Below are 21,096 nucleotides of genomic sequence, written 5' to 3' on the forward strand. Positions count from 1 at the left end.
CCCAGGAGCATAATAAGGGATATTAAATTCATAGAGAAGAACTTCTCAACAAATTGAATTTGCCAGGAAAGTCCATGAGAACAGGCGAATTCGAAATTTAAATTAAAACAAAATGTTAGTTGTTTTCATGAAGTGACTTGAATCCCAGCCCCCCAACTCATGAATGTTCAGTATAGGTATTTTTTCAGAAAGGAACAAATTTGTTTGATTTGAATTAAATTCTAGAATTTTAAATAAAATCTAGGTTCTCTAGGATCCGAAAACTAAGAAATTTACTGCAAATTGAGCATAATGGCAGATACTTTGCCACCAAGCTGGTTTCACACTTGCGTATGGCTGCGTACATCCTCCCTTAAGCTCCGCCTATGCTCCGCCTACTTCCCCCTACTTCCGCATGCATCCTGCGTTGTCCTGCATTCCTATCTTTAACATTGGGTACACAGGGACAGGCGTTGTATGTGGATGTGTCTGCATGCGGTGTTTTGACGTGCCCGCCGACCGCATGGGAGCGCAAAAAGTTGCATTGCCGTGCGATCGACAGGCACGTCAAAACGCCACATGCGGGCGCATCCGCATACAACATATGTCCCTGCATACCCAATGTTAAAGACAGGTAGCAGGATGACATAGGATGCATGTGGAAGTAGACGGAGCATAGGCGAAGCTTAACAGATGTACGCAGCCATACGCAGACCAGCCAAACGCAAATGTGAAACCAGCCTTAATGAGCTAAACAGGGCCTATAAATCAGTGACAAAAAATGTATACTCACCTCAACACTTATCTGTCCCGCTACTCCCACAGCCCACCATCCGGTCCTTTGCTCATTTTTCACCTTCTCCCATCACATACATCTTCTTTGGCCAGCTTCACTCTGTATTATGGCTGCTAGCCCTGAGAATGCCGATTTTGTGCTCACGTAATGCACATTGTAACATCATGACATCACAACGTGATCGGCGATGGCACAGCACACCATGACCTAAGAGGCCTAGACAGAGTGAAGCAAGCCAAAGAGTAATATATGTGATTCTAAGGCTAAAAGGATAGGTGCCGATGACTATATGTTGGATTGCATTGACAGTGTGACAGGTGAGCGATGAGGTGAGTATTATTTTTTTTTACATCTTATGTTTATCATGCTGAAGGGTCTCAAGTAGTGTTGAGCATTCCGATACCGCAAGTATCGGGTATCAGCCGATATTTGCTGTATCGGAATTCCGATACCGATTTCCGATACTTTTGTGATATCGGAAATTGGAATCGGAAGTTCCCAGTGTATGGTTCCCAGGGTCTGGAGGAGAGGAGACTCTCCTTCAGGGCCTGGGATCCATATTCATGTGAAAAATAAAGAATTAAAAAAAATATATATGGATATACTCACCCCTCCGGCGGCCCCTGGACCTAACCGATGTAACTGGCAGCCTCCGTTCCTAAGAATGCAGTGAGTTTAGGACCTGCGATGACGTCGCGGCTTGTGATTGGTCGCGTGAGCAGTCACATGAGCAGTCATGTGACCAATCACAAGCCGCGACGTCATCGAAAGTCCCAAACTCCTCATTCTTAGGAACCGAGGCTGCCGGTTACATCGGTAAGGTCCAGGGGCCGCCGGACGGGTGAGTATATCCATATTTTTTATTTTAATTCTTTATTTTTTACATGAATATGGATCCCAGGGCCTGAAGGAGAGTTTCCTCTCCTTCAGACCCTGGGAACCATCCAGGATACCTTCCGATACTTGTGTCCCATTGACTTGCATTGGTATCGGGTATCGGCGATATCCGATATTTTTCGGATATCGGCCAATACCATCCGATACCGATACCTTTGAGTATCGTATGGTATCGTTCAACACTAGTCTGAAGAGAATCAAGAGCATAATAAAATTTACATCAAACAAATGTCCAAGACACAACGTTTCATTCTATGCTTATCTTCCAAAAACTATGCTAATACTTCATCCACATCAGATTTATAAACTATTCAGGCGATTTTGCTACAAATTAATATACAAAACTAAAATATTTTTTGGAGCTTTAGAGGCTAAAGCAGCTCTTAACCTCATAGACAACAACTAACACATCCTGTATTGTAGTTAGATATGAAGCACCATTGTGGAGTAAAGAGCAAAATACAGTGCCTACAATTTTCAACAATTTAAAAATCTTTAGCAGATGTTGATGATAATATTGACCTAGTTTAAAAGGGTGGTCCGAAACTAACATTAATTTTAATCTTTAATGTCTGTCGATTTAATGTATTAATCTAATCTTCTTTCTCATATACTTTCAGAAAAAATTCCCTATCGCTCCCTCACTACACTATGTAACCGCTTTGTATTTATATATATATATATATATATATATATATATATATATATATATATAACTTTTTTACCCACTTCCTGTTAAGCAGTTGTCTATGGTGTGTGGCATTGCTTTTTAAAAAGTTGTCTTTATTATACTAAGAGTGCAGAGACCTTGGTCTCATCAAACCATAACATATTTTGTCACATGCTTTGATGTAAGTTTTGGCAAAATATACCAGGCGAAGATATTTTTCTTTGTAAGAAAAGGCTTCCATCTTGCCACTTTACCCCTATAGCCAGATGTATGAAGAATACGGGAGATTGTTATCACGTGCAGTACTTGCCAGAACTTCCTGCAGCTCCTTTAATGTTACTATATTCCTCTTGGCAGCATACCGAACTCATTTTCTTTTTTTATCAACTTTTTTGGGTCGTCCAGTTTTAGGTAATGCTACTGTGGTGCCAAATTAAGCCACTTTTTGTTGACCATCTTCATGGCCATGGTATATCTAATGCCTTAGGATTTTTTTTTAATCTTTCTCCTATTTGATAACTTTCAATAATGAGATCTCTTTGCTGTGTTGTAAGCTGTTTATGGTTACCATGGCTTTTGCTATAATGTGCATCAAAAATGTCAGTTAAATCCTAAAAGAACAGCTAAATTTTATATTAGGTTAGTCAAAATGACTTAAAATTTTGGCAATTATGGATTAACTGCAATGTAACATGAGTTTAAAAGTGATTATCTAATTTAGAGCACAGCTAGATCCTCAATTATAAGAGGGTATTCACAAATATGCAACAACATTATTTTAGTTTTGCTATTTTTATTTTTCCCCAATGATTTCGGTTTCAGGTGGAAAAAGGTCTGAAATTATTCTTCTTTGTATGATTTTTTTACTTGACAAGAATTAAGAATTTTAAGAGGGTTGTGTTGCCTTTTTTTATTCACAGCAAGCAGCAGTGGACAGGCTCTGGTTACTTCTCTTACGCAGGAGAAGTTTCTAGGTGTGATCTGATCTAAGTAAAGGTCATTTTGAAAGGATATGAAGGAGGTTGGCTGTGACCATCACATATGACTGTGAATACTGCATTATCTGCTTTGTAGTAGAGATTCTTACTGTCATTCTAAACATGACTTTATTGATAAGGACCCAGTTAAACAGTCATCTGCGCAGAACAGTAAGTATACTTACCGGCTAGTGTAAAAATTTCAATATATCTAATTTAGTGTTGAGGAAAATTAAAAAACTCAAAAATAATACTTAAAAATTACATTTAACATAACCTGATTTAAACAGTTGCCTACCGATAATACTTTCCCTTTAACACCAGTTAGCTTGTTTAGAGGTAATCTGTTACCAGATTAAAAGAATAAAATACTGACAGAGAGCCCAAAAATAGTGATCTTGGTCCTACTTGTCAAGATAATGTCATTTTTATAAAATCATAGTTAAGATGTTAGAGTGCAAGCTAAGCACTGTGTGAGCCAGGAGTTCTTCATATTTCTGAGAAGCGTGAATACTGTGGACTACACAGCATGTACATATCTTTTGGAGTATTTTTGACTCAGTTTTGACTCATTTATCTCTAGAACCGAAGAATAGAGCCATGGCTGTGCACACAGAGCTCTTTCCATTCATTTCTATGGATGGAATGAAGAGAGCTGTACATGAGCAGCCCAGCTGTTAGGATATATGTGGGTTCTTGCGTTGACTAGCTCGTCTATTGGAAAATAATGGCATATCTTTTTGATATGACATAGACTTTGAAAGGACAACTCCGTTAGCCTAAATAATAAGGCACCATACTCCATTACATAACATGTTCATGCTATTTGCATATATAGCTGCTGATTTACATTGATTTACATAGATGCATACTTACAGTGGGGAAAATAAGTATTTGGTACACTGTCAATGTTGCAAGTTTTCTCACCTACAAAGAATGGAGAGGTCTGTAATTTTTATCGTAGGTCCACTTCTACTGTGAAAGACACAATTTAAAAGTAAAGTCCAGACAATCACATTGTATGGTGTTTAAATAACGAAATTGCATTTTATTGCATGAAAAATTATTTGATTACTTACCAGCAAGCAAGAATTCTGACTCTAACAGACCTGTTAGTTTTTCTTTAAGAAACCCTCCTACTCTGCACTCATTACCTGCATTAATTGCACCTATGAACTTGTTATGTGTATAAAAGACACCTGATCACACACTCAATCATACTCCAAACCTTCCATCATTGTCAAGACCAAAGAGCTGTCTGAGGATACCAAGGACAAAATTATAGACTTGCACAAGGATGGGATGGGTTACAGTACAATAGGCAAGCAGGTTGGTGAGAAGGCAACAACTGTTTGTACAATTAGCGAATGTAAGAAACACAAGATGACTGTCAATCTTCCTCAGTCTGGTGCTCCATGGACGATCACGCCTTGTGGGAGAAACTGGTCAATGACCTGAAGAGAGAGGACCACAGTCTCAAAGAGTACTGTTAGTAACTCTTTACGCCATCAGGAATTAAAATCCTACGCTATGTCCCCCTTCTCACGCCTGAACATATCCAGGTCTGTTTGAAGTTTACCAATGACCATCGATGATTCAGGGGAGGCATGAAAGAAGGTTGTGTGGTCAGATGAGACCAAAATAGAACTTTTTGTTATCAACTCTACTCGCCGTGTTTGGAGGAAGAAGAATGATTAGTACAAATCCATGAACACCGTCCCAACCATGAGGCATGGTGGGAGATGGATCATACTTTGTGGGTGCTTTTCTGCAAGGGGGGCAGGATAACTGCACTGTATTAAAGGGAGGATGGATGACATCATGTATCTCAAGATTTTGGCCAACAACTTCCTTTCCTCAGTAAGAGCATTGAAGATGGGTAGTGGCTGGGTCTTCCAGCATGACAATTGACCAAAACCACAAAGTCCGGGCAAATAAGCAGTGGCTTCGTAAGAAGCATTTCAAAGTCCTGGAATAATCTAGCCAGTCTCCAGACCCAAAAAACAAGATGCCATACAGGTCAATCAGCGGGAAAAAGTTAATACTCTCAAAATACAGCAATGCAAAAATAATTATTTTTTCTATAAAATAGTTTTTATTGTGTAAAAGCTCCAAAATATAAAAAAATAAAAATGTGGTATCACTGTAATCTTACTGAACCGAAGAATAAAGCTGCTTTATCAATTTTACCACATGCGGAACAGCATAAAAGAAAACTACAAAACACTCCTGAATTGCTGGTGTTTGCTCATTGTGCCTCCCAAAAATTGGAATATCATGTGCCCGAAATTAGCACCAATATTTTACAGCAGCCAGAAGAGTATAACCCAATATTAAAACCTTTACTAATATGATTAAAATGGACAAACTAAATACACATAACAAAATAGGTGCTCACGACGAAAACTGTGCTCTAATAAAAAACTGGTATGGTCTCACCAATTGCAGACAGAAGGATCCCCACACTGGTTATGCAGGGTCCAGGGAGGGTCCACGATAGCAGACTGAGGTAAGGGATGTGGGGACCTTTTCCCTAAACCCCTGTCGTGCCCCAGCAATAGCTCCTGTCCTTACAAGGACAGGCCCAAGTAAGCCTAGCTATGGACACCCCCAGCTTCAAATTATCTCAAAAAACGCCTCCCTACGCGTTTCCTCTCCAATCCCGGAGATTCATCAGGGGAGTTTTCAGTGGCCAACAGGCCCAGATATAGGCTCAAATGTCCATAAAAGTTTGGGCACCAGCAGTGGCTAAGTGCTTCCAGAAATAGACGATCCTCTGTGAGCATGTGTCTCAGTATGTGAGTCATTCGTATAGGGTCCCCACCACCTACATAAGTACCCAGTCCCGCCACCCGGCGTGTGATGTAATAACCGCCGGCCCCGGCTCACCTGCCAATATCAAAGTCCTCAGGCAGGTCCCATATTGCGTTCCTCCACTGGAACGCACGCCGAAGGATGTCCAGCCCTCAGACAAACCGCGATTACAAAACTGGAAGTACCGGTGCCATCTTGAAAATGTCACTTCCGGTTCGCCGTTATTACTATAGTGCGCTCCACTAATGGAATGCAAGCTGAGCGTCGGTACCATAGGTGCAGCGCGCTCACTGATGACGCGCTTAGCCAGTTTGAAGTGCTGCTATAGTGATGCGCACATAAGTAGCATCTCATGCACGGAGCGTACCTCGCAATCAAACAAAGGAGATGAATATACTACTGCCCCCGGTCCCATTCACCGAATATTATCCCCAACATAGAAAGGGAGGGGGGAAACTTGTTTGTGGCTGGAAGTGTCCATGCCGCATAAACTCAAAAAATCCACATATAGTACCCCTATGGCTGGAAATTGCTGGTGTTTGCTCATTGTGCCTCCCAAAAATTGGAATATCATGTGCCCGAAATTAGCACCAATAAAAGCATTAACTGATCCCGCAAAAAACAAGCCATCACATGACTCTGTCAGCAGAATTTTGGAAAACTTATAGCTCTTATAATTTATAGCTCTCAAAATATGAGAATGTGTTTTTGCAAAAAAAAGCGACTTTTAGTGTGTGACAGCAACCAAACATAAAACCCCGATATAATCTGGTATGTCTGTAATGACACCAAAAGGAAGAATAAACTAATCTAATCACTTATACCGCACGAGGAACAGCATAAAAAATAAATAAAACCAATTCAGTTGATTTGTTCATTCTGCCTCCCAAAGATCACAGTAAGGCTCGGCTCACATTTATCCTGCACTCTACGCTGAGCACCTACATCGGGGTTTCCGTATAAATCTCTGAAATACATGATTCAGACAGAAACCTTGGTGGAAGACCCCTATAATGAAGCAGATGAAGACTGTGCAGATGCCGTCTGGCCTATGATCCACAGGTATCTGTCTTTTTAGGCATGCATAAAAGGGCTGTCGACTACAGTTTTGTGCACTTTTGAAAAGAAGGAGAATGCTGAACAGGAACCAGAACAAATTATTAGGTCCATTTTCTGCTGCTCTCCTTGTGAAAATTTTAAAATTCGAACTAAATCAATATTTTTGGGTGAAAAATATTTTTTCTTCATTTCCACAGGTCAACGTTGTAAAATTCTTTGAAGCACCTGTGAGTTCAAGGTGCTCACAACACATGTAGATAGGTTCCTTCTGGGGTCTAGTTTCCAATAAGTGGTCACTTGTGGGGATTTTCCACTGTTTAGGTACTCTTCAAACGCGACATGACACAGGCAGACCATTCCATCAAAGTCCATCACTCCTTTTCTGAGCCCTGTAGCGCATCCAAACAGTAGTCTACCTCCATACATGTGGTATATGCATACTCATCAGAAATTGCCCAACAAATTTGGGGTTCTGTTTTCTCCTGTTATCTTGTGAAAATAAAAAAATTGGGGCTAAAATAAAAATTTTGGGGGGAAAAATACGATTTTTTTAAAATTTTCACGGCTCTACATTATAAACTTTTGTGACGTATCGCGGTGTTGAAGGTGCTCACCACACATCTAGATATAGTCCTTATGGAGTGTTGTTTCCAAAATGGTGTCACATGTAGGGGGATTTCCACTGTTCTCCAAACGCGATATGACAACTGCAGACCATTACATCAAAATCACCATTCTATCCTTTCTGAGCCCTGCCGTGCGCCCAAACAGTGTCTATGTACTCAGGAGAAATTGCACAACAAAATTTGGGGTCAATTTCTCCTGTTACCTTGTGAAAATAAAATATTTAGGACTAAAAAAAATTGTTGTGATTTATATATTTTTTCCCAACTCAATATTAAAAACTTCTGAGAAGCACATGGGGGTTCAAGGTGCTCACCACACATCTAGATAAGTTCAGACAGCTGGGTGCTGGCATTCTCAGGCTGGTAAAAGGCCATGGATATTGGCCACCTCAGCCTAGAAATAGCAGCCCGCCAATTCTGGCACTTTGCCTGGCTCCTCCCACTTGCCCTGTAGTGGTGGCAAGGGCAAGTGGGGTTCATATTTGAGGGGTTGATGTTACCTTTGTATTGTCAGGTGACATCAAGCCCATGGCTTAGTAATGGAGATATGTCTATAAAACACCTATCCATTACTAATCCTATACTTGTATTATAAATAAAGACACAGCCAGAATAAAGTCTTTTAATAGAAATAAAATTAAACACACTTTTACTTTTTTATTTAACAATAATAAACACAGTTATACTCACCAAACGCCTATTCCATTGAAGCCCTCGTTCTCCTGTAATAAACCAAAAATAAAAAACAACAATATCCCTCACCTATACATCGCTCTGTCCCATGCCATAATCCATGCCTGGGGGAAAAGCAGTTTTTAACCTGGACGGTGCCAAGATGCGACCGTCCAGGCTAAAGGTACCTTCACACTAAACGATATCGCTAGCGATCCGTGACGTTGCAGCATCCTGGCTAGCGATATCGTTGTGTTTGACAGGCAGCAGCGATCAGGATCCTGCTGTGATATCGCTGGTCGTTGCTGAAAGTTCAGAACTTTATTTGGTCGTCAGATCGGCGTGTATCGTCGTGTTTGACAGCCAAAGCAACGATGCCAGCGATGTTTTACAGTGGTAATCAGGGTAAATATCGGGTTACTAAGTGTAGGGCCGCGCTTAGTAACCCGATGTTTACCCTGGTTACCATTGTAAAAGTAAAAAAAAACAAACAGTACATACTCACCTTCTGCTGTCTGTCACACGTCCCTTGCCGTCTGCTTCCTGCGCTGACTGTGATTGCTGGCCGTAAAGTGAAAGCAGAGCACAGCGGTGACGTCACCGCTGTGCTGTACTTTACGGCCGGCAATCACAGTCAGTGCAGGAAGCAGACGGCAAGGGACGTGTGACAGACAGCAGAAGGTGAGTATGTACTGTTTGTTTTTTTTTACTTTTACAATGGTAACCAGGGTAAACATCGGGTTACTAAGCGCGGCCCTGCGCTTAGTAACCCGATGTTTACCCTGGTTACCCGGGGACCTCAGCATCGTTGGTCGCTGGAGAGCTGTCTGTGTGACAGCTCTCCAGCGACCACACAGCGACGCTGCAGCGATCGGCATCGTTGTCGATATCGCTGCAGCGTCGCTTAGTGTGAAGTTACCTTTAGAACCACTGGTGAATGAGCTGCTGCGAGTGCAGCATCAGTGACCAGCGGTGATGTCATCGAGGTTACCTCAGGTCACTGAGGCAATGTTCCCAGCCGGGCTGAACTGCGGTAACCTCGGTGAGATCCCGCGCTAGCATCGTGAGAGTTTTTCTACTCCTACCGGGGCTGCCAGTGATGACTGCCACACATCTCCTTGCCTGTTCTGTTATATTTTTATATACGAGTGCAGCTTCTGACACTAGTTAGCCACACCAGCCACCCATCTCTTGCCTGGTCACTGTTTCATAGAGTTATATTGTACTGCTGCTACCACGACTGCTAGAGCTGCAGAATGTACTCTCTTTAGGGTTCAAAAAAACGAAACAGATCCCAATATAGTGATACTTTTATGACAAGCCATTGCTTCCTCACTTTGAAAACAGCTAATCTGTTTATACTTCCTAAATAAAGGGATCAGTTTTGTATGACTTCACAAAAAGACATTGTAATTGTTTAGTTATTTAGCAAATCCTGTTACATATTAAAATAAAGGATAATTTTTCCACTCCTATTTGAGAAACCCATGTTTCTTCACTTTCAAAACAGCACATCTGTTTCTGCTCCCTAAATAAAAGTATAATTTTACACAGCTTAAGAATACACCATCTTTGGCTCATTTTGTCAATAGCAAACCTAGGGCAGATCCCAAAAAAAAAGGAAAAGTTTTATGTAGCTTTTTAAGGAGCCATTGATGCTCCTTTGAACTGTGAATGTTTTGCTGACTCCAAAAAGAGATAGTTTTTAGATAACTTGTGAAAAATCTTTATTTAGCAAAGAACAAACCTTTTGCTACTCACTAAACAGGGATACTTTTTACACTATTCATTATAAAGAAAGCTACGATTTCTTCCTCATTTGCCACATACAGGTCCTTCTCAAAAAATTAGCATATAGTGTTAAATTTCATTATTTACCATAATGTAATGATTACAATTAAACTTTCATATATTATAGATTCATTATCCACCAACTGAAATTTGTCAGGTCTTTTATTGTTAATACTGATGATTTTGGCATACAACTCCTGATAACCCAAAAAACCTGTCTCAATAAATTAGCATATTTCACCCGACCAATCAAATAAAAGTGTTTTTTAATACCAAACAAAAAAACCATCAAATAATAATGTTCAGTTATGCACTCAATACTTGGTCGGGAATCCTTTGGCAGAAATGACTGCTCCAATGCGGCGTGGCATGGAGGCAATCAGCCTGTGACACTGCTGAGATGTTATGGAGGCCCAGGATGCTTCAATAGTGGCCTTAAGCTCATCCAGAGTGTTGGGTCTTGCGTCTCTCAACTTTCTCTTCACAATATCCCACAGATTCTCTATGGGGTTCAGGTCAGGAGAGTTGGCAGGCCAATTGAGCACAGTAATACCATGGTCAGTAAACCATTTACCAGTGGTTTTGGCACTGTGAGCAGGTGCCAGGTCGTGCTGAAAAATGAAATCTTCATCTCCATAAAGCATTTCAGCCGATGGAAGCATGAAGTGCTCCAAAATCTCCTGATAGCTAGCTGCATTGACCCTGCCCTTGATGAAACACAGTGGACCAACACCAGCAGCTGACATGGCACCCCACACCATCACTGACTGTGGGTACTTGACACTGGACTTCAGGCATTTTGGCATTTCCTTCTCCCCAGTCTTCCTCCAGACTCTGGCACCTTGATTTCCGAATGACATGCAAAATTTGCTTTCATCAGAAAAAAGTACTTGGGACCACTTAGCAACAGTCCAGTGCTGCTTCTCTGTAGCCCAGGTCAGGCGCTTCTGCCGCTGTTTATGGTTCAAAAGTGGCTTTACCTGGGGAATGCGGCACCTGTAGCCCATTTCCTGCACACGCCAGACTCAGTCCACTGCTTCCTCAGGTTCCCCAAGGTCTGGAATCGGTCCTTCTCCACAATCTTCCTCAGGGTCCGGTCACCTCTTCTCGTTGTACAGCGTTTTCTGCCACATTGTTTCCTTCCAACAGACTTACCATTGAGGTGCCTTGATACAGCACTCTGGGAACAGCCTATTTGTTGAGAAATTTCTTTCTGGGTCTTACCCTCTTGCTTGAGGGTGTCAATGATGGCCTTCTTGACATCTGTCAGGTTGCTAGTCTTACCCATGATGGGGGTTTTGAGTAATGAACCAGGCAGGGAGTATTTAAAAGCCTCGGGTATCTTTTGCATGTGTTTAGAGTTAATTAGTTGATTCAGAAGATTAGGGTAATAGGTCATTTAGAAAACCTTTTCTTGATATGCTAATTTATTGAGACAGGTTTTTTGGGTTATCAGGAGTTGTATGCCAAAATCATCAGTATTAAAACAATAAAAGACCTGACAAATTTCAGTTGGTGGATAATGAATCTATAATATATGAAAGTTTAATTGTAATCATTACATTATGGTAAATAATGAAATTTAACACTATATGCTAATTTTTTGAGAAGGACCTGTATGTATAAGCACCAGAAAGGATACTTTTTCAAACTTTTTTTTACAATTAAAAAAGCCTAAAAAATCTATTAGTGCAGTGTTTCCTTAATAAGCCTCTTGGCTACCACGGGTTCCATTCCAATTTTTCAGTCACATTTGGTAAGGTTACTTTGACATTTCAAAGGCTGTGTTTGCGATAAAGATCTTGAATGTTCAATGCAGTCCTAGATGGCCTAAAAGGGTTACACATCTTTTGGGGGGCAATTAAAAAGTTAGCAGTACTTGTGATTTGAGGTAAATCAATTCTCTGCAAATCAAATTTTTGGAAAAAATTTGGTGAAACAGGCAAACTTAACTTTCAGAAGATTTTATTATATCTCATCATATCTTTTTCCAGTTTTCCTCACAACTTGTTAAACTATACAGTAATAATTTTGCAGATACAGATGTGGCATGAGAAGATGACATGCACAAATTAGCAGTATTACTTTGGGTGCCAAAACACCTTGTTGGAGAATTCAGGTGTAAACTTTGTTATTCATGTGCGTAAGAAAAGTCAGTGACTCGTGCTGAATATAAAATTATATCATATCTTGCTGAGGAGCAGGGGATAGAGCTTTACTGTAGCACATCAAATACACAACATATTAGAAGCTTCATCACTGTAGATGTTACACTTGCCTGAATGACTGCTAATGTTTCCATCCATGAATAAGCAAGCAATTGCATCATGTCACAGTTAACAAACACAGAAAGGGAGAATGGATGACACTTCGTAAACACCTAATGAGGTTGATCAATGAGATGAACCAAGTAGTGTCTATAACAATTCTAGGCTAGACACTAATGAAAAACAGCTGCTGTTTATAATGAAAGAAGGGCAACCAAGTTGATAGGAAGAATGCAAAAGTAACAAATAAATATATGAATAGCAATGTGCCAGTAAATATGGGTGAATCTTTTGAAATTTGAATTAGCTGACTTCACCAAATTTTCCCAAAAAATAAGATTTGCGCTACGTAAATTTGCATGAATCTCAATACTAGAAAACTTGTAATTGCTCAAAAAATACACAAGGGAGAGAAAGAGAGAATGAAGCAGAGAAGGAGAACACAGCTGACCATAAGAGCTTACACTCTATAGGACAGACAGAGAAAGGATACTGCCGATCATGGAGGCGTACACTCTACAGGAGACACAGAGAAAGCAACCCACTGACCATAAGAGCTTACACTTTACCAGAGAGACAGGGCCCTGCTGACCATAACAGCTTACACTCTACAGGAGAGAGAGAGAGAGAGGACCCTGTTGATCATAGGAGCTTACACTCTACAGGAGAGACAGAAAGAGGATACTGCTGATCCTAAGAGCATACATTCTGCAGCTGAGAAAGAGTACCCTACCATCAAGTGTCACCGATGGGAGGATTTCAGGCACTCTTGCATGAAGTGCTTGTTAAATGCCACTGTCAGAGTTTGATAGCGGCATTTAACGGGATAACAGCTGCTGGAGGATCGTGATTCTTCCCGCAGCTGTTAGCGGCACATGTCAGCTGTTCAAAACAGCTGACATGTGCCAGGAAAGATGTGGTCTCAGTGATGGAGCCCACATCAAATGTAGGGTGTTAAACTGAATCTGTTAAAAACTGAACTCTTTGTGTTTTCTCCCTCCACTAACTTACCTATGCCCGACATTGCCATTTCTGTGTGTGGTTCTACTATTACTTCCCAGCAACATGCCCGCTGTCTTTGGGTAATACTTGATTCAGATTTTTCATTCACCCCCTACATCCAATCATTTGCTTTCTTATGTCACCTACACTTCAAAACGATCTCTAGAATTCATTTTTTTCTTACCTTTGATTCTGCAAAACCATTTACTGTTGCTCTTATTCATTGTAGTCTCAACTATTGCAACTCTCTAAACTCGGAAAGAAGCCGAGGGTGAGTATATTCCTATTAGGTATATACTCACCCTCGTACGTGCCCTGCTTCTTTCCGGCAGCCTTCCTTCCTAAGAATCAGCCCTTCCAGGACCTTCGGTGACGTCACGGTGACGTCGCGGCTTTTGATTGGTCGCGCGAGCGGTCACATGGGCGGCCGCGCGACCAATCACAAGCCGCGACGTCACCGCGACGTCACCGCAAGGTCCTGGAAGGCTGATTTTAAGGAAGGAAGGTTCCCGCTTAGTACCAGGGCGCATCAGATGGTAAGTATGGCGATATTTTTTATTTTAATTCTTTATTTTACACTTAAATCTGAATTCCGATACCAATTCCCGATATCTTAAACATATCGGGAATCGGTATCGGAATTCCGATTCCAGATTCAGAAGATCGCCGACTTCATGGCCGATCCCACACAGGGGACGGGTCGGGTTTCATGAAACCCGACTTTGCCAAAAGTCGGCGACTTCTGAAAATTGCCGACCCGTTTCGCTCAACCCTACTAATGACCTAGTCCTCAATAAACCTAACCTCCCACTTCCGTCTCAAAGACTTCTTGCATGCTACGCCAATTCTGTGGAATGCCCTACCCAAGACAATTGGATTAATTCCCAAAACCCACTGTTTTAAACGTGCCTTAAAAACACATTTCTTTAGACTGGCCTATCACCTCATCTCACTTATCTAACTATCCCTGTTTTGCCCATTTCCCATGTAACATTTTCTTCAAAATCAGAACCCTCTGTTCACACACCCTCCACTTAATAGCCCTCTTTATCTGTACTGTACACATATGTGCTGGTGACCACTTCATGCAGCGTTATGTGAATACCCTATTTATTTTATTGATGGCTGAACCATACAATACAAGCACTTTTTGCCATGTATCTTTCGTGTCTCTCCTATTTCCTCATAGATTGTAGCCTTTGAACAGGGCCCTCACTCCTTTTGGTATTTGCCGATTTATGTGTTATTCTGTAATCTCTTTGTTGTCTATACAATTCCCCTAAAAAAAGTAAAGTGCTGCGGAATATGTTGGCGCTGATGAGGGCAGAGTAAAGTACTGCAGTGTGCGGGCGCTGGGCCTCTCTGACCTTTCCCAGCGCCTGCGCACTGCAGTACTTTACTCTGCCCTCAACAAAGCAGAGAAGTACGCCTGCGCAGGAGCGCCAATGCTGGGGAGCAATGAAGAAGCAGGAGGGCATCGTCGCAAGAAGATGGGAGGCGACAGACCTGGACATGCAACACCTATCGGACCGGACCGCACAGGACCACCCCCCAGGTGAGTATAATAAAACTTATTTTTCTCCATTTGCAGGTCGGGCCGGGGGCTTATCTACTGCATTATAGAATGCTGTAGGTAAGCCCTGAAAGGCAGTGGCCGCATCTTATAGTGGCAAAATCTGCTGACAGGTTCCCTTTAAATAAAGAAAACTGCAGCACTAGGCATAACATCTTCTTTAACCCCCAAGGGTGGTTTGCACGTTATGGACCGGGCCAATTTTTACAATTCTGACCACTGTCCCTTTATGAGGTTATAACTCTGGAATGCTTCAACGGATCCCGGTGATTCTGACAATGTTTTCTCGTGACATATTGTACTTCATGATAGTGGTAATATTTATTTGATATTACATGCGTTTATTTGTGAAAAAAATGGAAATTTGGCGAAAATTTTAAAAATTTTGCAATTTTCCAACTTTGAATTTTTATGCAATTAAATCACAGTGATATGTCACACAAAATACTTAATAAGTAACATTTCCCACATGTCTACTTTACATCAGCACAATTTTGGAACCAACATTTTTTTTTTGTTAGGGAGTTATAAGGGTTAAAATTTGACCAGCAATTTCTCATTTTCACAACACCATTTTTTTTTAGGGACCACATCTCATTTGAAGTCATTTTGAGGGGTCTATATGATAGAAAATACCCAAGTGTGACACCATTCTAAAAACTGCACCCCTCAAGGTGCTCAAAACCACATTCAAGAAGTTTATTAACCCTTAAGGTGTTTCACAGGAATTTTTGGAATGTTTAAATAAAAATGAGCATTTAACTTTTTTTTCACACAAAATTTACTTCAGCTCCAATTTGTTTTATTTTACCAAGGGTAACAGGAGAAAATGGACCCCAAAAGATGTTGTACAATTTGTCCTGAGTACGCCGATACCCCATATGTGGGGGTAAACCACTTTTTGGGCACATGACAGAGCTCGGAAGCAAAGGAGCGCCATTTGACTTGTCAATGCAAAATTGACTGGAATTGAGATGGGACGCCATGTTGCGTTTGGAGAGCCCCTGATATGCCTAAACATTGAAACCCCCCACAAATTACACCATTTTGGAAAGTAGACCCCATAGGGAGCTTATCTAGAGGTGTGGTGAGCACTTTGACTCACCAAGTGCTTCACAGAAGTTTATAATGCAGAACCGTAAAAATAAAAAATCATATTTTTTCACAAAAATGATCTTTTCGCCCCCAATTTTTTATTTTACCAAGGGTAAGAGAAGAAATTGGACCCCAAAAGTTGTTGTACAGTTTGTCCTGAGTATGCTGATACCCCATATGTGGGGGTAAACCACTGTTTGGGCGCATGGGAGAGCTCGGAAGGGAAGGAGCGCCGTTTGACTTTTCAATGCAAAATTGACAGGAATTGAGGTGGGATGCCATGTTGCGTTTGGAGAGCCACTAATGTGCCTAAACATTGAAACCCCCACAAGTGACACCATTTTGGAAAGTAGACCCCCTAAGGAACTTATCTAGAGGTGTTGTGAGCACTTTGACCCACCAAGTGCTTCACAGAAGTTTATAATGCAGAACCGTAAAAATAAAAAATCATATTTTTTCACAAAAATTATCTTTTCACCCCCAATTTTTTATTTTCCCAAGGGTAAGAGAAGAAATTGGACCCCAAAAGTTGTTGTACAATTTGTCCTGAGTACGCTGATACCCCATATGTGGGGGTAAACCACTGTTTGGGCGCATGGGAGAGCTTGGAAGGGAAGGAGCGCCGTTTGACTTTTCAATGCAAAATTGACAGGAATTGAGGTGGGACGCCATGTTGCGTTTGGAGAGCCACTAATGTGCCTAAACATTGAAACACCCCACAAGTGACACCATTTTGGAAAGTAGACCCCCTAAGGAACTTATCTAGAGGTGTGGTGAGCACTTTGACCCACCAAGTGCTTCACAAAAGTTTATAATGCAGAACCGTAAAAATAAAAAATCATATTTTTTCACAAAAATTATCTTTTCACCCCCAATATTTTATTTTCCCAAGGGTAAGAGAAGAAATTGGACCCCAAAAGTTGTTGTACAATTTGTCCTGAGTACGCTGATACCCCATATGTGGGGGGGAACCACTGTTTGGGCGCATGGGAGGGCTCGGAAGGGATGGAGCGCCATTTTGAATGCAGACTTAGATGGAATGGTCTGCAGGCGTCACATTGCGTTTGCAGAGCCCTAATGTACCTAAACAGTAAAAAAAAACACAAGTGACACCATTTTGGAAAGTAGACCCCCTAAGCAACTCATCTAGATGTGTTGTGAGAGTTTTGAACCCTCAAGTGTTTCACTACAGTTTATAACGCATAGCCGTGAAAATAATTAAAAAAAAAATTCCCCCCAAAATTATTTTTTAGCCCCCAGTTTTGTATTTTCAAAGGGTAACAGGAGAAATTGGACTGCAGAATTTGTTGTCCAATTTGTCTTGAGTACGAAGATACCCCATATGTGGAGGGGAACCACCGTTTGGGCGCATGGGAAGGCTTGGAAGGGAAGGAGCGCCATTTGGAATGCAGACTTAGATGGAATGGTCTGCAGGCGTCACATTGCGTTTGCAGAGGCCCTAATGTACCTAAACAGTAGAAACCCCCCACAAGTGACACCATTTTGGAAAGTAGACGCCCTAAGGAACTCATCTAGATGTGTTGTGAGAGCTTTGAACCCCCAATTGTTTCACTACAGTTTATAACGCAGAGCCATGCAAATAAAAAATATTTTTTTTTCCTCAAAAATTATTTTTTAGCCCCCAGTTTTGTATTTTCCCAAGGGTAACAGGAGAAATTGGACCCCAAAAGTTGTTCTCCAATGTGTTCCGAGTACGCTGATACCCCATATGTTGAAGTAAACCCCTGTTTGGGCGCACGGGAGAGCTCGGAAGGGAAGAAGCACTGTTTTACTTTTTCAACGCAGAATTGGCTGAAATTGAGATCGGACGCCATGTCGCGTTTGGAGAGCCCCTGATGTGCCTAAACAGTGGAAACCCCCCAATTATAACTGAAACCCTAATCCAAACACACCCCTAACCCTAATCCCAATGGTAACCCTAACCACACCTCTAACCCAGACACACCCCTAACCCTAATCCCAACCCTATTCCCAACCGTAGATGTAATCCAAACCCTAACCCTAACTTTAGCCCCAACCCTAACTGTAGCCTTAACCCTAACCCTAGCCCTAACCCTAGCCCCAACCCTAACCCTAGCCCCAACCCTAGCCCTAACCCTAGCCCCAACCCTAACCCTAACCCTAGCCCTAACCCTAGCCCTAGACCCAACCCTAACCCTAACCCTAGCCCTAACCCTAGCCCTAACCCTAGCCCTAACCGTAGCCCTAACCCTAATGGTAAAATGGAAATAAATACATTTTTTATTTTTTTTTTATTTTTCCCTAACTAAGGGGGTGATGAAGGGGGGTTTGATTTACTTTTATAGCGTTTTTTTAGCGGATTTTTATGATTGGCAGCTGTCACACACTGAAAGAAGATTTTTATTGCAAAAAATGTTTTTTGCGTTACCACATTTTGAGAGCTATAATTTTTCCATATTTGAGTCCACAGAGTCATGTGAGGTCTTGTTTTTTGCGGAACGAGATGACGTTTTTATTGGTAACATGCTCAGGCACGGGAGATTTTTTGATCGCTTTTTATTCCGATTTTTGTGAGGCAGAATTACCAAAAACCAGCTATCCATGAATTTCTTTTGGGGGAGGCGTTTATACAGTTCCGCGTTTGGTAAAATTGATAAAGCAGTTTTATTCTTCGGGTCAGTACGATTACAGCGATACCTCATTTCTATCATTTTTTTATGTTTTGGCGCTTTTATACGATAAAAACTATTTTATAGAAAAAATAATTATTTTGGCATCGCTTTATTCTGAGGACTATAATTTTATTTTTTCGCTGATGATGCTGTATGGTGTCTCGTTTTTTGCGGGACAAGATGACGTTTGCAGCAGTACCATGGTTATTTATATCTGTCTTTTTGATCGCGTGTTATTCTACTTTTTGTTTGGCAGTATGAGAATAAAGCGTTGTTTTTAGCTTCGTTTTTTTTTTTTTTTTTTTTTTTTTGCGGTGTTCACTGAAGGGGTTAACTAGTGATATAGTTTTGTAGGTGGGGTTGTTACGGACGCGGCGATACTAAATATGTGTACTTTTATTGTTTGATTTTTTTTATTTAGATAAAGGAATGTATTTATGGGAATAATATATATATATTTTTCTTTATTTAGGAATTTTTTTTTCTTTTTTTTTTTACACATGTGAGAATTTTTTTTTTTACTTTTTTACTTTGTCCCAGGGGGGACATTACAGATCGGTGATCTGACAGTGTGCACAGCACTCTGTCAGATCACCGATCTCACTTACAGCTGTGCAGGCTGCAGCTTTCATCTGCAGCCTGCACGGCACCCGGAAGTAATCCCTGCAGGACCCGGATGCAGCCCCGCGGCCATTTTGGATCCAGGGCCTGCAGGGATAGGAGGTAGGAGACCCTCGCAGCAACGCGATCACATTGCGTTGCTCTGGGGGTCTCAGGGATGCCCTCAGGGAGCCCCCTCCCTGCGCGATACTTCCCTGTACTGCCGGCACACCGCGATCATGTTTGATCGTGGTGTGCCGGGGGTTAATGTGCCGGGGGCGGTCCGTGACCACTCCTGGCACATAGTGCCGGATGTCAGCTGCGATAGGCAGCTGACACCCGGCCGCGATCGGCCGCGCTCCCCCCGAGAGCGCGGCCGATCGTGCTGGACGTACTATTCCGTCCTTGGGAATTAGGGCCCACCCCACATGGACGGAATAGTACATCCAATGGCAGAAAGGGGTTAAGCTAAAGAGAATCTGTATGCAGGTTTTTGTAATGTGAGGACAGCATGATGTAGGGGCTAAAACACTGAATTCAGCAATGTTTCACTTATTAGGCTGGGTGCTATTGTTTACTTACAATGGTAGTTTTATCACCAGGACATTATCACTGCAGGACTCATACTTATGCGTCTATTAGACAAACCACGCCCCTCCTCTGATAAGCAGCTCACTGTCAATATACAATGTACACAGAAAACTGGATGTGGCACCTGCAGGAACATTCTTTGTTATTATCAGTGAGAATGCCAAAGGAGAGATATATGCAGTGCCCCAGAGTCCTGGTCGTTGCAGTACTGATGCTCCGCCGCTAAGGGGAGTGATGGTACGTCTGATGGCACTTAAGGAGTTCACCTGACCAGGTATCACAGACACCAATACACTTCACAGTCTGGCCTCCAGGGGGAGCAAAGGGTACTATGTATTAGGCCACTCTTCACAATCTGGTAAAACTGGGGATTGGATAGGAATCTAGTTAGAAGCTGACTGGGTTGGAACCAGGCAACATCCTGTGGCAGGGGGTGTTGCAGGGGAAAGATTCAGGGGGGTCCCTGTCAGGGGTGGGATCCTGACAGAGGCCTAGCGAACAAGACAGAGCATTAAGGAACCGCGCCTGCACTACATTGCGGCGGTATCTCAAGAAAGGACAAGAAGCAAGGCTTATTGTGAAGAGTGAGAAACGAGATCACAGCAAAAAGGAGATAACACCAGTAGGAGTCGTGCCGTAAGATTGAGGCAACATCCTACTGAGGCGCGTAGCCGGTGGCCGGAACGCCGAGGAAGTATTGGGCTCCAAGCATTACTTCAAACCAACGTCAGGACAGTTAATTATAGGTTGTCTGTCTCACCTAAATCACCTAAGCAGACATAGGGGGCAACTGTGGGAGAGGGGCATCACTAGGGTCCCGGAAGAACTCCAGGCCTACCCGTCGTACGGGTGCGTCCTAGCCAAATCATCTGGGGGACGGAGAAGAACATCAGAACAGATATAAGTTGTGAGAAAGAACATCAGAAACAGACACAACAGTTGTGAGGACTATCCCGTGGTGCTCAGCAGGGAAGTACTACAACACACAGGCGCTAGAAGGTAGGCACAGATTTCCACCTGCAAAGGGAACTCT

General features: G+C 42.0%; 1 protein-coding gene across 12 annotated transcripts in view; it reads left to right on the plus strand.

Moving 5' to 3' along the window:
- LOC143776623 (protocadherin alpha-C2-like) overlaps positions 1–21,096 on the plus strand; it is a 513,355-nt gene that overhangs the window by 329,399 nt on the left and 162,860 nt on the right. The gene's annotated exons all lie outside the window — the stretch shown is intronic.

The sequence above is a fragment of the Ranitomeya variabilis genome, chromosome 5, assembly GCF_051348905.1.
Source record: "Ranitomeya variabilis isolate aRanVar5 chromosome 5, aRanVar5.hap1, whole genome shotgun sequence".
NCBI classification, from domain to species: Eukaryota; Metazoa; Chordata; class Amphibia; order Anura; family Dendrobatidae; genus Ranitomeya; species Ranitomeya variabilis.